The sequence below is a fragment of the Medicago sativa genome, chromosome 2, assembly GCF_051527215.1.
Source record: "Medicago sativa cultivar Bolivia chromosome 2, Bolivia_mono, whole genome shotgun sequence".
Taxonomy (NCBI): domain Eukaryota; kingdom Viridiplantae; phylum Streptophyta; class Magnoliopsida; order Fabales; family Fabaceae; genus Medicago; species Medicago sativa.
In genome coordinates, this window is record NC_140750.1 from 28,241,928 (window position 1) to 28,255,649 (window position 13,722).

Below are 13,722 nucleotides of genomic sequence, written 5' to 3' on the forward strand. Positions count from 1 at the left end.
AAAAATATTTCAGAGAGTTTTTCTCAATTCTAGTGGATTCCGGAACCCTGTTTTCACAAGTTAGTCGCTTGCAAACTTGTTCTTTTCAATCTAGGCTTAGCGCTTACTAGCCTACGCTTTCGTACTACGTCAGTTGGTATCAGAGCGTTTCTCCTGTTCTTTTCCTAACGGATCAGCCATGGGAGATCAACTGATGACGAGGGCAGAGTTTGCCGGCATAACCGCGACTCTTACCACGACCATCAACGCCAACAACAACAATAACAACAACAACAGAAACAATTTCGCTTATTAGGGTTTGTAATAACAACCATACTATTGTTACGTACTGAAAATCAAAATATGCCAATGAATCTGATTTGGAATATTATGAGCGTAGATATTACAACAAGTTGACGGATGATTACTACAAGTTTAAAATCTCTGATTCGATATATCGTTGTCCATTTTGTTACAACAAAGATTACTCCTTGTCCGACCTTTTGAGACATGCTTCCAGAATAGCAAGTAACTCACATAAGACGGTTAAAGATATCGCTAAACACTCTGTTTTGATAACGTATATTCTAAGAATTCTTATGTCGTTGAAAGAGGAGATCGATGCTTCCGAAGTGCTTTCGACGTCAGACGAAAGTGTTGCATTCGTAGAACCAGTCGAAGAACATTCAATCACTGAACCGATTGTTAGTATTGAGGAGAGTGATGCATTGTTTGAAATTTTAGATCAAGTCGAAGATGCAATTGGGGTTGATAATGATACAGTTTATGATAAAACCACTCATTCCTTTAATTCACAAGATGGAATGGCTGGCGCGCTCCCTGTCAGAGCCAATCATCTAGTTGAGAGGACTAAATCACATATACCTAAAGAGGTTGTTAGTGTTTGCTCCGATTCTAATTATTTGGCTTTGGAGGTATTTGAAAATTCACAACCTGATGCTCCAGGCCCTTACAAGGTGCTTCGTTTAATCAATGAACAAAGTAGAGAAGGTGCACATGTGAAGCTGAAACCTCATAGGAGTGCTACTGAGTATTGGAATCTTTGGGGTGTTGATGTTCTTGAGATTCATGCTACTGCAAATCAACAAACAAATCCGAAGAAACATTCATTCAAAACATCTTTTGATGACTTGTCGTTGATTTTTGGCACTTACCAGTCATCTGAATTCGAGGAAGTGGAAGGTAACAATTATCATGACGACAACAATCCTGCAGTTTTGTTAATTAAGTTTGACGTCGTTGATTTCCTTTCTAGTGATGGAGTGGCCATCCGGTCAGGCTTCTTGTTGGCCATGGGTGTCGTGGAATGTTGTTTGTTATAAAGGTGTATTGAAGGCTGATTTAATTGCGGCGCGGATAAGTACATTGAGCTTGAAAATAGATGTGCACAGAGACTTTCCTGATCTTTCTGCGAATGTCATATCAATGACTGTTTTTGGCAGCAGTTTTGAAGAGGGCAACAAGAACAACATATGCATCTTTTCTCACAAGCAGTCGGAGGTGTCCATATCCCTGGATTTAGATATTTGTCAACTTTTTTCTTTGTCAACTAAAAGCATGTTTGTTATAGCTTTTTTTTTAAGAAAAAAACCACTTATTTTAAAAAAATTATTACTTTTAAGAGTTTTTCATTCGTGTTACAACTTTTTAAAAAAAACAGAATTTAAAAAAATCTAAAAACAGCTTCAAATGAGAAGCTGTTAAGAGCAGCTTCTGAAAAAATATATTTTTTTTAGAGGAGAGAGAAAATATTGTTTAAAAGATTGAACTAATTTTGTAACAAAAAATCTATTTTATATAGTTGTATCCAAACAAACTAGATTATTTGTTTTAAAAAAGTGATTTTGATCACGGTAAACAAACGAAAAATAGATTCTGATTTTTTATAAAATCTCTAAAATATAATCTCTAATTTATTTTATGTCAAAATCACTTTTATTTTAATCCGTAACAAATGGGCCTTAAGAAGAACAAAGATAGGTGGAGACTAGATAAACATACTTGTGAATCAATTTGCAAACTGATTGAGACCAAGAGGAGTGTTAAAGAAAATACCAAAAATAAATTCATTAATGAGTATCGATGGTAAAGATGATTGTGCTGAGATTTTGGACGACGAATGGTTTAAGAAAGATTATAAGCTTCCAGTTTTTGAGGAAAGTGGGGAAACCAAGCTCGACGGTGTAGAAGCTGTCTTTAAAGATTCGGAAGAGCACCATATGACAGAAAAGAAAGAACAGCGGCCAACAATCCATGAATGCATTTGAGTTGATTTCCATGTCTAGAGGGCTGAACCTTGAAAATTTGTTTTATGTAGAACAGGGATTTAAAAGGGAACAAGGTTCACATCGCAATCTCCTGCAGACGAGATAATCAACAAGATTGAAGAAGCTGCTAAACTTCTTGGCTTTGATGTGCAGAAGAAAAATTTCAAGATGAGGCTTGCAAATTTGAAAGATGTAAGGAAAGGAAACCTTAATGTTGCCACAGAGGTATTTCAAGTGGCACCTTCTCTTCATATGGTTGAAGTAAGGAAATCAAAAGGAGATACGTTGGAGTTCCATAAGTTCTACAAAAAACTTTCAACAAGCTTGCAGGGTGTTGTTTGGAAAACAGAAAATTTTAATCTGAAGACTAACAAAAGGATGAGTCCTTATTCTCTTCTTTTAGTTCCATTTGCTACTACTATTGGCAGTTGGAAGAATGCCACACAAAACTGTTGGAAAGTTGAACAACTCTTGTTTTATGGTAAGATCTTGATTAGCTTGCACCATCAACTTGTTCCCTTATATGGATACAGTTTTTGCCACAATGTTGCACCACTGCATGCATACATATATACTCTTAAGACAATGGATTCTTATAAATGCCAATGGAATATTGGACTGCATCTTACCATGAAGTTTTCTTGTGTATTGTTGTCCAATCATATTTCTGCCACCATACAAAGAAATGTGTACTATCATGTGGAGCTTGATACTCTATGTGGGGTCCAATTGGCATTCAAGCATGCACGTAATGCTCTTTCCATTAAAGGTGACTTTGACACAATTTATCATGGCATCACCCATAGTGTATCTCACCATTCCATAGTAGCAAATGAACCTGATTCTTATCTCCCCAATAATGTGAAAAGTCATGCCTCATATGCTCATAATAATTCTTATCAGAAAAATCATGGTGTTGGTGGAACTTGTGACTTTGATAGTGCTGTCTTTTTTGAAGTTGCAAGAGTCCTTTTAATTCAAGTTAATAGCAAATACACGGAGATAACAATGAAAGGAAGATACTCCATGAAATTTAACTATGGTGGTACTGGATATTTTTTTCTTTCCATGAAGAATTCACAATTCCAACAATGGGATCCGGGTGGTATCTTGTTCATTGAAGGAGTCAACATACATGAGAAATTCTTTATTAGAATGAGAACTCGGGGTCGAGTTCTTTAGAAGTGGAGGAGACTGATGCAGGAGAGTTTTATTAGTAATTTTATTAGTATTTTTATTTTTTTATTATTATTTTTATTTTAGCCTAATTTTCTAGAACTTTCTATTTTGTTTTCAGTTTGTTATTTTTAGGCCCATTAGAGTTTGTTATTTCCCTATTTAAGCTTAACAGTTGTAACCTAGAGACAACTTATAACTTTTATTCAATCAATAATATTTCAGAGAGTTTTTCTCAATTCTGGTGAATTCTGGAACCCTGTTTTCACAAGTTTGTCGCTTGCAAACTTGTTCTTTTCAATCTAGGCTTAACGCTTGCTAGTCTACGCTTCCGTACTGCGTCGTGAAGTATACTTATATATGGTGGAGTATGATAGCTCTTTTGAGCCATGATTGCAAGGATAAACAATAAAATCGAAATATCTATCAATTTTAATTAAAGCCAAGATTGTTGGAGTTGTCTAAAATATTACTTCTTGGAACAAGTCTCACATCGCCCAATATAGTAAAGGAAGAGGGAGACCAAAACAATATATATGAGTTAGTTCTTAGTTATGAGAAGCACGAGCCAAAAACACTTTTTAAGTTTGTTGGAACAAAATGTGTTTAACAATGAACCTTAAAGAGTTTTGATGATAACAAGGTATTAAAAATTGTAAATTGGACTAGCTAATATTTGTTCAAGTGTACAGGACCATAATTATAAAGTTACATCATCATTGGTTCTGAATGAGCAAATAAAGAGCAAAGGAAACAACAAAAATTTGAAGCTTGGATGCTCCTGAAGGCAACTTGTTACTGAAGAGAAAAAGCGCTCCTGAAGTTAAGTCGCTTCTGAAGTAAGGATAGTGCTCCTGAAGTTAAGACGCTTCTGAAGTAAGAATAGTGCTCCTGAAGACAAGAAGTCCAGAAGTCATATCATCAGAAGCTGCAGAAGTCATATCATCAGAAGCTGCATCATCAGAAGCTGCCTCATCAGAAGCTATTTCACCAGAAGCTAAATCTCAACTGGATTTGCAAAAGATTCAAGAATTGAAGAATTATCAATGCAAAAGGTGTCTATTGGATTCGAAAAACACAAACAAAGGATTAGTGGAATTTTGCAACGGTCATTTCAAAGGTGTTTGAAGGCTTGTGCTTGCAATTTGGACGAAAGCGTTGACATTGTACTTTGTACGAATTGTACAACCACGTTCTCCACCACTCTGTTTTGTGTCCACGCTACAAGACAAGAAAACAGCTCCAGAATACGGTCTCGCCTGCATATATGTTCCTTTGGATAAGGAATGGATTTCAAATTGGTTCTTCATAGGACAACAACCAAATCAGGCAAAAGATCATTGGTGAAAGATCAAGCTTCAACAACGACTCTTTGGTGTGCTGGCAATTTCACAACGTCTCTTTCACACCTCTATATAAAGGAGTGAAGAATTAGAGTTTTGGTAATGCATGAACGCTGAACGAAAGACTCATAACATTTTTACAAGTGTCAAATCTCTGCTGAAATTGTTCTGCATTCACTTAGAATTTCTGTGTCTCAAAGTCATATCTTAGAAATTCTTAAGTTCATTGAGTCTGTATCTGATTTGTATTGTGAGCACCTCTGATTGTATATCAAGTGTTCAACCTTAAACAATTTTCTGTGTAATTTTGTTTAGTTAGGAAGTCTCTTGCAGTTGTGCTTGAGCAGGAAGTCTCTTGCTTGTGTGCTTGAGCATTGGAAGTCTCTTGCTTGTGTGCTTGAGCATTTGTAATCAGATATTACTCATAGTGAAATCTCCTTGGAAGTGCAAGGGGGACTGGACTACTTCCGGATTGTGGAAGGAACCAGTATAATTGCTTTGTGTCGTTCTTCTTCTCTCTCTCTGTTTTATTCCGCTGCATTTAGATTCTGATTATCACTTCTGAAGCTGTCTCACTTAGCTTCTGATCAGTGTGTTCAGTTTTTAGGAGAAACGAAGAATTTTTCAAAACACAATTCAACCCCCCCTTCTTGTGTTTTTTCTCACCTTCAAAGTTTGTATCTCACTTTTCTCTTATACTCTTGACTTATAAAGTGTTGTGAGATGTAGTTCATGTATTTGTTTTGAATAGTGTAGATGTATTGAGGCTATTGAATGAATATTTTATGCAAATTTTTTCAGTGTTTTATCTGTTTTCCATTATTCAATGACTGTGATTGTACTACTATTTCTTAATTTCCTTATATATTTTTCCCGACATAAACAGGGGAGTTATGTAGTTGATTAAGGATGGATGTCTGCTCTTGTTGATAATAGGGTTCTGTTAAATCTCAATCACTCATTTACTTGATGAAGGGAGAAAACACACAGAAAGTATCACATCTACATTATGGTTAACAATTACTTGATGAATTTGATTGGAAAGGACCAATATTTTTTTGGAAATGCTAACGAGTATCCTGAAACATCCTATAAATTCTTTAAAAGGTACGTATTTTATTAAAATTTGTGTATTCAATGCATTGAAAATTGAAGTATTTGACTTTTTTAAAGGATGATTTCTTAATTAAAAATCTTTAAAGAGTGTCTCGAGGACAGTTATTAACAAAACCTTTGTTTTTAATGGAAAAGTGCCAATCAGAAGAAGGTGATATAAATTAGAGAAATGCTAACCAATATAGAAAGATTGTATCAAGAATTGTGGAAAGTGAAGTATTTAACATATTGAAAGTCAAAGTCTTGTTGTTTTCAATGAAATTTTTATACTTTTGACTTTCTTAACTCTAATGTCTCAAAGACACTAGTTAACACGACCCTATAAAATAAATTTTTTATTATAAATTCCTTAACCATTATCCCGGAAATATTGGTTAGCAACACCCTTTCTTTTAAGGGCAATGTAACAGGGTTTGAGTACCTCTTCGACTCAGGTTAATTAAGTTTCCTTCAAAAGAAACAAAAAAATTATTTAATTTATACATTCTTCGGGTATTTATATAATCAGTTATTGGTATCTCAAAACTGTGTGCCCTGGTCCATTAGTAAGCCTGTTTATATAATGTCCATTTATTTTATAGATGAATGTCCCTACAGAAATCTATATAATATAAATTTACGACCTGTTTCATGGCCCTTTATGGAAATGTTTTCCTCACTTGACATTTGGCACTTTAAACCAAATTTTCTCACTTGACACTTGGCACTTTAAACCAAACCAAGCAATTTCATGGCTTTGGCAATTAATGAATTAAACTAATTTTTATTTTTATTTTAAGAATAATAATAATAATGTGAGACGATTTGGGAATTAATTAAGTTCCCAAAGAAAAAGGAAGAAAACTTATATTCAAGCCAAAAAAGGAAGAAAATGTTTGTAAGTTAATACAAATACATGATAGTGCTATAATGTCAAATTAAACGTGGTTATTTTACCAAATTAATCAGTGAATAAACCTATAAAGTAGACCTATAGCTTAGCAAATTTTTCACATCACAGACAGCTCATCCATTTGTTTTTCTATTTGTTTAGTTTTTCTAATGTTTCTTCTTCTAACTTCTTTACAATTCATATGGCACCGAAAATCAATTTCGTTTCTCATATCTCTTTTAAAAGAGCATTGTTTTGTTATTATGATATAGGTTAATGTTTAACATTTGGCTGTCATTATTTTATAATTTTATATATCAATTTTCAATTTCTCAAGGAATCTTTATTTTTAGGAATCTATAAAATATTGAAATGTGTATTCCTCAAGGAATCGTATTTTTAAATTTTTTTGGTTTTATTTTTTTGATCTTTTTTGATATAGTAGATAGTTTGTTTGTCTGCTTTTTATTTTACTATTTATTTGTCTCAATCAAATATTACATCCAATGAATTTGTTCCCGATATCTCTCATTCGTAGAAAGAATTTTGGAGTATCATTATTGTTTGAATCATGTGCTTAATATTTTTTAGATTTTTTTTATTTAGTTTCTTATTTCTTGGTTAATCAAATATGACAATAACTAATTGAATTTGTTTTCGATATGTTTGTAAGTCAATGTGAAGACGTTACAATGCTATGATGTGCTATGATGTCAAATTAAATGTGGTTATTTTACCAAATTAATCAGTGAAAAATAAAACTCAAAAAAAAAAAATCATAGTCAATCAGTAATCACCCTTGAATAACATTTAAACCATCATAAAAAAGATCTCTTTAATTTTTTCAAAAATAAAACTCAAAAATTAATTGCATTAAAGGTAAACAAATTGTAGAAACTTTGAAATGCTTAAGTCACAAAAAACAAATTCATGGAATATTTAAATTACTCAAGAATATATAGTTAGGTCTCATTATCTTATTTGTGTCTTATTACTCTTGATCCTCATGTCATCCATTAGGATTAGTTTTACATTGTTTAGTAGGTCAAATTCCAGGATCTTATATATATATATATATATATATATATATATATGAAGTTAGGATCCGTTGACACCAGGTGTTAAACTTTATATTGACACCAAATCCTAGCCCTTCATTTAAGTTTAATCAAAGGCTCTCATATCTCATAATCTCCTTAGTTTTGATTCCCATCACATATTAATTTTACCCTTTTTTTCATTTATTGTTGATGAATCGAGAATCACATCACATATTAATTTTACCCTTTTTCATTTATTGTTGATGAATCGAGAATCACGTTGATCATATCTTTTCCTACCTTTCTCAATGATTCCTCTCTATCATTATCTCCTCCTCAATGTATAATATTTTTTTTTGTTATGCTTGATAAAAATTTAAACCCATAATGCCGGAAGCACCCGATTTTGTTCTTTGCTCAAGGATTTAAAAAAACTAGCAAGCATTTTCTTGGTGAACAAAATTAAATCGGCATGCACTAATTCTAAAGATAAAAGTTCATATTTTTCCATATTAATGGATGAAAATTTCCAAAAACTTTGTAAATAAAACTTTGAATAAAAAGTGTTGACTTTATCTATCCCTAATCAGTACTTATTTTATCTATTTTTACGATCAAATGGAAATTCAACATCATTTTGCCGATCCTGTTTTCAACAAGAATTCTTTTATTTATTCATAATAAAATAACTATCATGAAGATGAATTTTACTAACACCAGTTCTTAGCATCCATTTAGATTTCTGTTTAGAGGAGCATGCATTTAGATATCGATAAAGTTAACCTCCATTGTTGACCATGATAATTTTTTATGTGTTTGAAATAATTCTTTTTCAGCACTTGAGTAATATAATTAAAGAACAAGATTTGTTTATCATAAAAGAAATAAAAGAGCGAGATTCACCTACACCAAAAGAATTGCAGATTTCTTGAGGCCTTAAATGAGTAGTTATAAGCCTTTGATTAAACTTAAATGGATGGTTGAGATTTGGTGTCAATATAAAGTTTGACACCTGGTGTGAACGGATCTTATCTCACACACACACACACACACACACACACACACACACACACACACACACACACACACACACACACGTTAATTGAATTATAAACTATTTATGATTGAAGAAAAAACAGTGATTTGTTGTTCAATTTGATCTCATCATTTGTAGCTATTTTTCATGTTTCTACAATGACTCGCTACATGTACATGTGTTCATCACATTCTTTAATTAAGGTTTCTAATATTCTTGATAACCAATAAATAATCAAACCATCTTTAAAATAAAATCATCAAACCAAGCAAGTTCTAGATAACCAAGAACATAAATCAAAGTTTCTTCACAAAAAAAAAAAAGAATAAATCAAAGTATGGACAAATAACTTTTTGATATCATGTGGTTGCTAATTTAAAATTGAATTGGAAAAAAGCATATAGTCAACCTCAAATCAACAATATAGCATGTCATTGTTTTTTAATGAAACGGAAAAGTTCCATTTACGAGGGGAATATAATCAATCAACAATAACTGACCAATAATACTAAAAATAGAATCATTCAATTGAAATATACTAAAAATATAGCATGAAAGCTCATTGCTGCAAGAGTTGAAGTTTGACTACAAAGATTTGCAGAGTTCCTCTAAAAAAACAAAGAATTTGTAGAGTTGTAATTTTTTTTACACGAGTTGTGTATTTTAATCAAGTTTTACATTTGTAAAGTTGTATATATTAAAAATTTGATTAAAATGTCTAATATTATGTGGATTATAAGTAGTTTTGTTCGTGTTGAGATTTTAAAAATGCAGCAGTAATATTGTAATTGTTGCAAGTGTCTAACTAATGACACTAATGACGAGTTATGAGTGTTTAAATCTACCGATTCAAAATAAAATATTATTGCATATGTTTGAATGTTCTTTTGTGAAACCTATCGGATTAGATCATATTTTGATTTGGTTATTCGATTAGTTTTTATCTTAAAATTGATCGAAACCGCATCATGAACACCCATATGACGAGCCACTGTTTTTTTTTCTTTAATGAATATGTATGAGTATAGATTTGACTAAGTTTGGTGGTTACTTTTCAATTTCAATGAAATTTGGGTATCAGAAGGTAAAGCTTTCAACGACAAAAAATAAAAAATAATTCTCATCATTTTCCTCTTCTACTTTACACTTACACATTGTATCTTTTGAAAATACTTTGTAAAGTCCAATCATTGGCCTCTCATTGCTTCTCATGTTTTTGCTTACATAGGTTACCCTCATAAAGTCACTCAAATTCAAATAAATCGGACACTTTATTATGCAATCAATGTTGATGATATGCATTAATTTAAATATTTATTATTTGCTATAGTCAATCACCTTTAAATCAACATAAAAAACCGTCTTTTAATTTAAATCATTCAACAATAATTTATGTATCTGATCTATACAGTGTTGTAAGATAGATCGATTATTTAATGAATCTAAAAAATAATATTTTTTCTACTTATAATGGTGATTGAGGGAAGTATATAGTTATGTCTCACTCTCTAATTTGTTTCTTACTCATGATCCTCATCACATCTATTTGGATTAATTTTACGATGTTGTACAACCCAAAATCAAGTAGCATAATTTTTTTTTTTGCAAATTTTTATAATTTTTTCTGTTTTATTTTGTTTATAATTGAAGAAATAACAATGATTTGTGTTCAATTAGTTCTCTCATCATTTTCATGACTCGCTGCATGTGTGTCAAAATAAGCATGTTATGGACTTTTAGTGCAAATGTTTTAAAAAATTGTTTGTGGTTGTTTATCTGTGTCAAAATAAGTACCGTCAAGCACACAACTGATAGATGAGATCTCTAGAAAAAGAGTTGTTAGCTTAACGTAAATTTTCACACAAGAGCGCACACACACTTAGTCAAGAAGAAATGCATCAAATTTTAGGAAATACCAACGCTAAATTAGAGCAGTTTTCAACTTCATAGGAAATTAAGCCTCAATAAAAATTATGGGATTGTCTTTCTACCGTGTTTGATAAATCATTGCTCTTCACCTCATGTATCTTTCTTGGTTTTTTAAAGTTGAAATTTTTGGGTTGTCTTGATCATATATATAGCATCTATACTCACACAATAAAATATTGAAACATGAGTACATGACATAATTTCATTATTATTTACATATGTCGTGCGTTATTAGTATATGCTTGGGTCTTTGATTTTACTCCCTCCGTCCATGTATGTAAGCACCCTTTGCATTTTTCATATTTCTTAAGAAAAGCTGCAACGAAGTATGCCAACCAAAATCTTTTACAAAAGAATCAATCAAAGTATGGACTTCATAATGAAAGTAAATGTCTTTTTTGTACATTATGTCTTTTAATAACATAATAATGCACTTAAATGTATTTTAATACAAAAATAAATTAATGATCATTGAACCATAATGATTCTTGTGGTATGACTTTTAATGTCGTTATTAAAAAAATAAAAGTCCCAGCAATTTTTTTATGGTAAAAAAAAGTTACAATGATTGAATGTTAATTTTGCACCACGTAGAAAAGATCTTAGAGATAAAAGAACACTTAGTGTAATATTTTCATTACCTATCCCCAAGGGTACTTGAATGGTTCACAACCTATAACCTCTAAATCTATAGTATGTATTTTTACTACTAGACTAAACCCTTTGAGTTAGAGAATTGCAAAGAACTAGAAAATGAATTACTATTTCAAATTATAATCACGACAAATGACATACTTCTTATACCCAAACCATATTTCATCTTGATTTTTTTTATTAAAAGCAGTTATTGGTTGGTTTAATTGTTCTTGCTGATTGGGATTGCTTAGTCAAACACATTTGTTGGTAATTTAATGGGTTTGTTGAAGGGATAGAAAATTTTGGATAATTAATTTACCATGACAATAAAGTGAGTTGTTGGTAATTTTATGATTTTGTTGAAAGAGATAGAGTTTTTTTTGGTAATTATTTTACCAAAAAATTAGACTCAATTAAAAACCAATATTTTTAAAATGTCTCATAAGCATATATTTTGTCAACTTAGAAAAACACACCTGCATTTCAACCAATGACCATATATGTAGGAATTTGAAATGATATAGGTTGACTTAAAAGGGCATGAAAGTGAATAACATCCAAAAACTAAATTTTAAGATAAATAATTTAAAAATGACATCCAAAAAGTAACAAAATAGGTCGTTAATAGTTCAGAGAGGAGCATATACTGGGTTTGATCATCAAATTAATCTAAAATCAACCACACCAGTGAGATTGATACCACATCTTCACTTAAAATGTCTAATAAGCATGTATTTTGTTAACTCCACATATCACATCTATATTTTGTCATTGTCAGATGTCACTAAAGACCATATAAGAAGGAAAGTGAAATAATGGAGGTTGGATTAAAAAATAGAATGAAAGCGAATGACATCCAAAAACTAGATTTTAAGATAAAAAAAATTAAGAAAATGACATAAAAAAGTTCATCGTAACGTTGGGACTTCCAAAGGGGCATTAACACATTAGGTTAAGAGCAACCACAAAAGTGGGGTTAATACCACATCCAAATTGTTAAGGTACTAGGTATCTGGGTCATCTCATTTATATGTTTCATCGCTTAAGTTTGATACTCTCTGCATCTATGATCTGGTAGCATAGCTAAATAAGACCACGGAAGGTGTAACATGGTAAAAAAAGTGGGTTGGTGTTGAGTTGATTTAATGGAGGAAATTTTTTGTTCCTTTCATACGAAGATAAAAAGAATTTGAAATGAGAGAAATGATAAGGAATAAAGGGGTTTATGCTTTTTGATAGTGAGAATATAGAGAATAAAGTTAGTTGATGGTAATTTACACATTTGTTGAAGGAGTTGCGTTTTTTTGGGTAAATGTTTTACCAAAAATTTAAAATAAAAAAGAAGTTACGTTATTTTAAAAATTCTAATAAACATGTATTTTGTTAACTAAGCATAATATGTATCCAATTTTCCATTGTCAAATTCCACCAAAGATCAAAAGTGAAGGATTTTGAAACAATAGAAGTTGAATAAAAAATATAGCATGAAAGTCAATGATATCCAATAAATAAAATTCGAGATAAAGAAACAAAAAAAATTACTCCCAAAAATACAATCTTTACATTAGACCATTGGTTTTGTAAAAAATATAAACAAATAACAATCGACGTTTCTGCAGCCCAAACTATATTTATACACACCCGTAAAAAATTTAAAATTTGCATTCACAAACTATGTTGTATACATCTGACACTGACTATTATATAAAAAAATACAAATTTTTTAGTTTTTATGATTAATAAAATACATTATGTCAACAAATAATAATATACAGTACGTCGGCGTATTTTTGCAAAAATATTACATATGCTAATGAGTACATCTTATACGACAAATAAATAGTATAAGTATAAATCCAAATATTTTAATCGTTATGTTCAATGTTTAGATATTTCAAAATATATACAAAATTAACAAAATTAAGATGATATTTTATTCCATATCAAATTTAAATTATAACCACACTTATAACTTTAAGATAACATAATATAAAATCTATACATTTGATCAAAAAAAAATTTATTTCCCCGTGCTTGGCACGGGTCACAATACTAGTTCATGCCTAATTCATAGCAAACATTAAGACAATGTTTTTAAAATCGAACAAGAGATCGAACCGACAAGACATCCATGTATTATGATTTAATTGGTTCAATCGGTTGAATGAGGATTGAATAAATGACTTTAAATAATAAAAAAAGTGCTAAAATTTATACTCCCTCCGTTTCTTTTTAAGTGTCACTTTTGGAGAAAAATTTTGTTTCAATTTAACTGTCACTTTTAAAGTTCAATGCAACATTAAATGTT

The 13,722-nt window shown here is 31.0% G+C and overlaps 1 pseudogene across 1 annotated transcript; it reads left to right on the forward strand.

Annotated features, from left to right (window-relative positions):
- The first annotated feature begins 2,072 nt into the window (after positions 1-2,072).
- Positions 2,073-3,727, forward strand: LOC146945992 (uncharacterized; annotated as a pseudogene). Its single transcript, XR_015028051.1, has one exon. The product of XR_015028051.1 is annotated as an uncharacterized LOC146945992 (transcript).
- Positions 3,728-13,722: the final 9,995 nt, after the last annotated feature.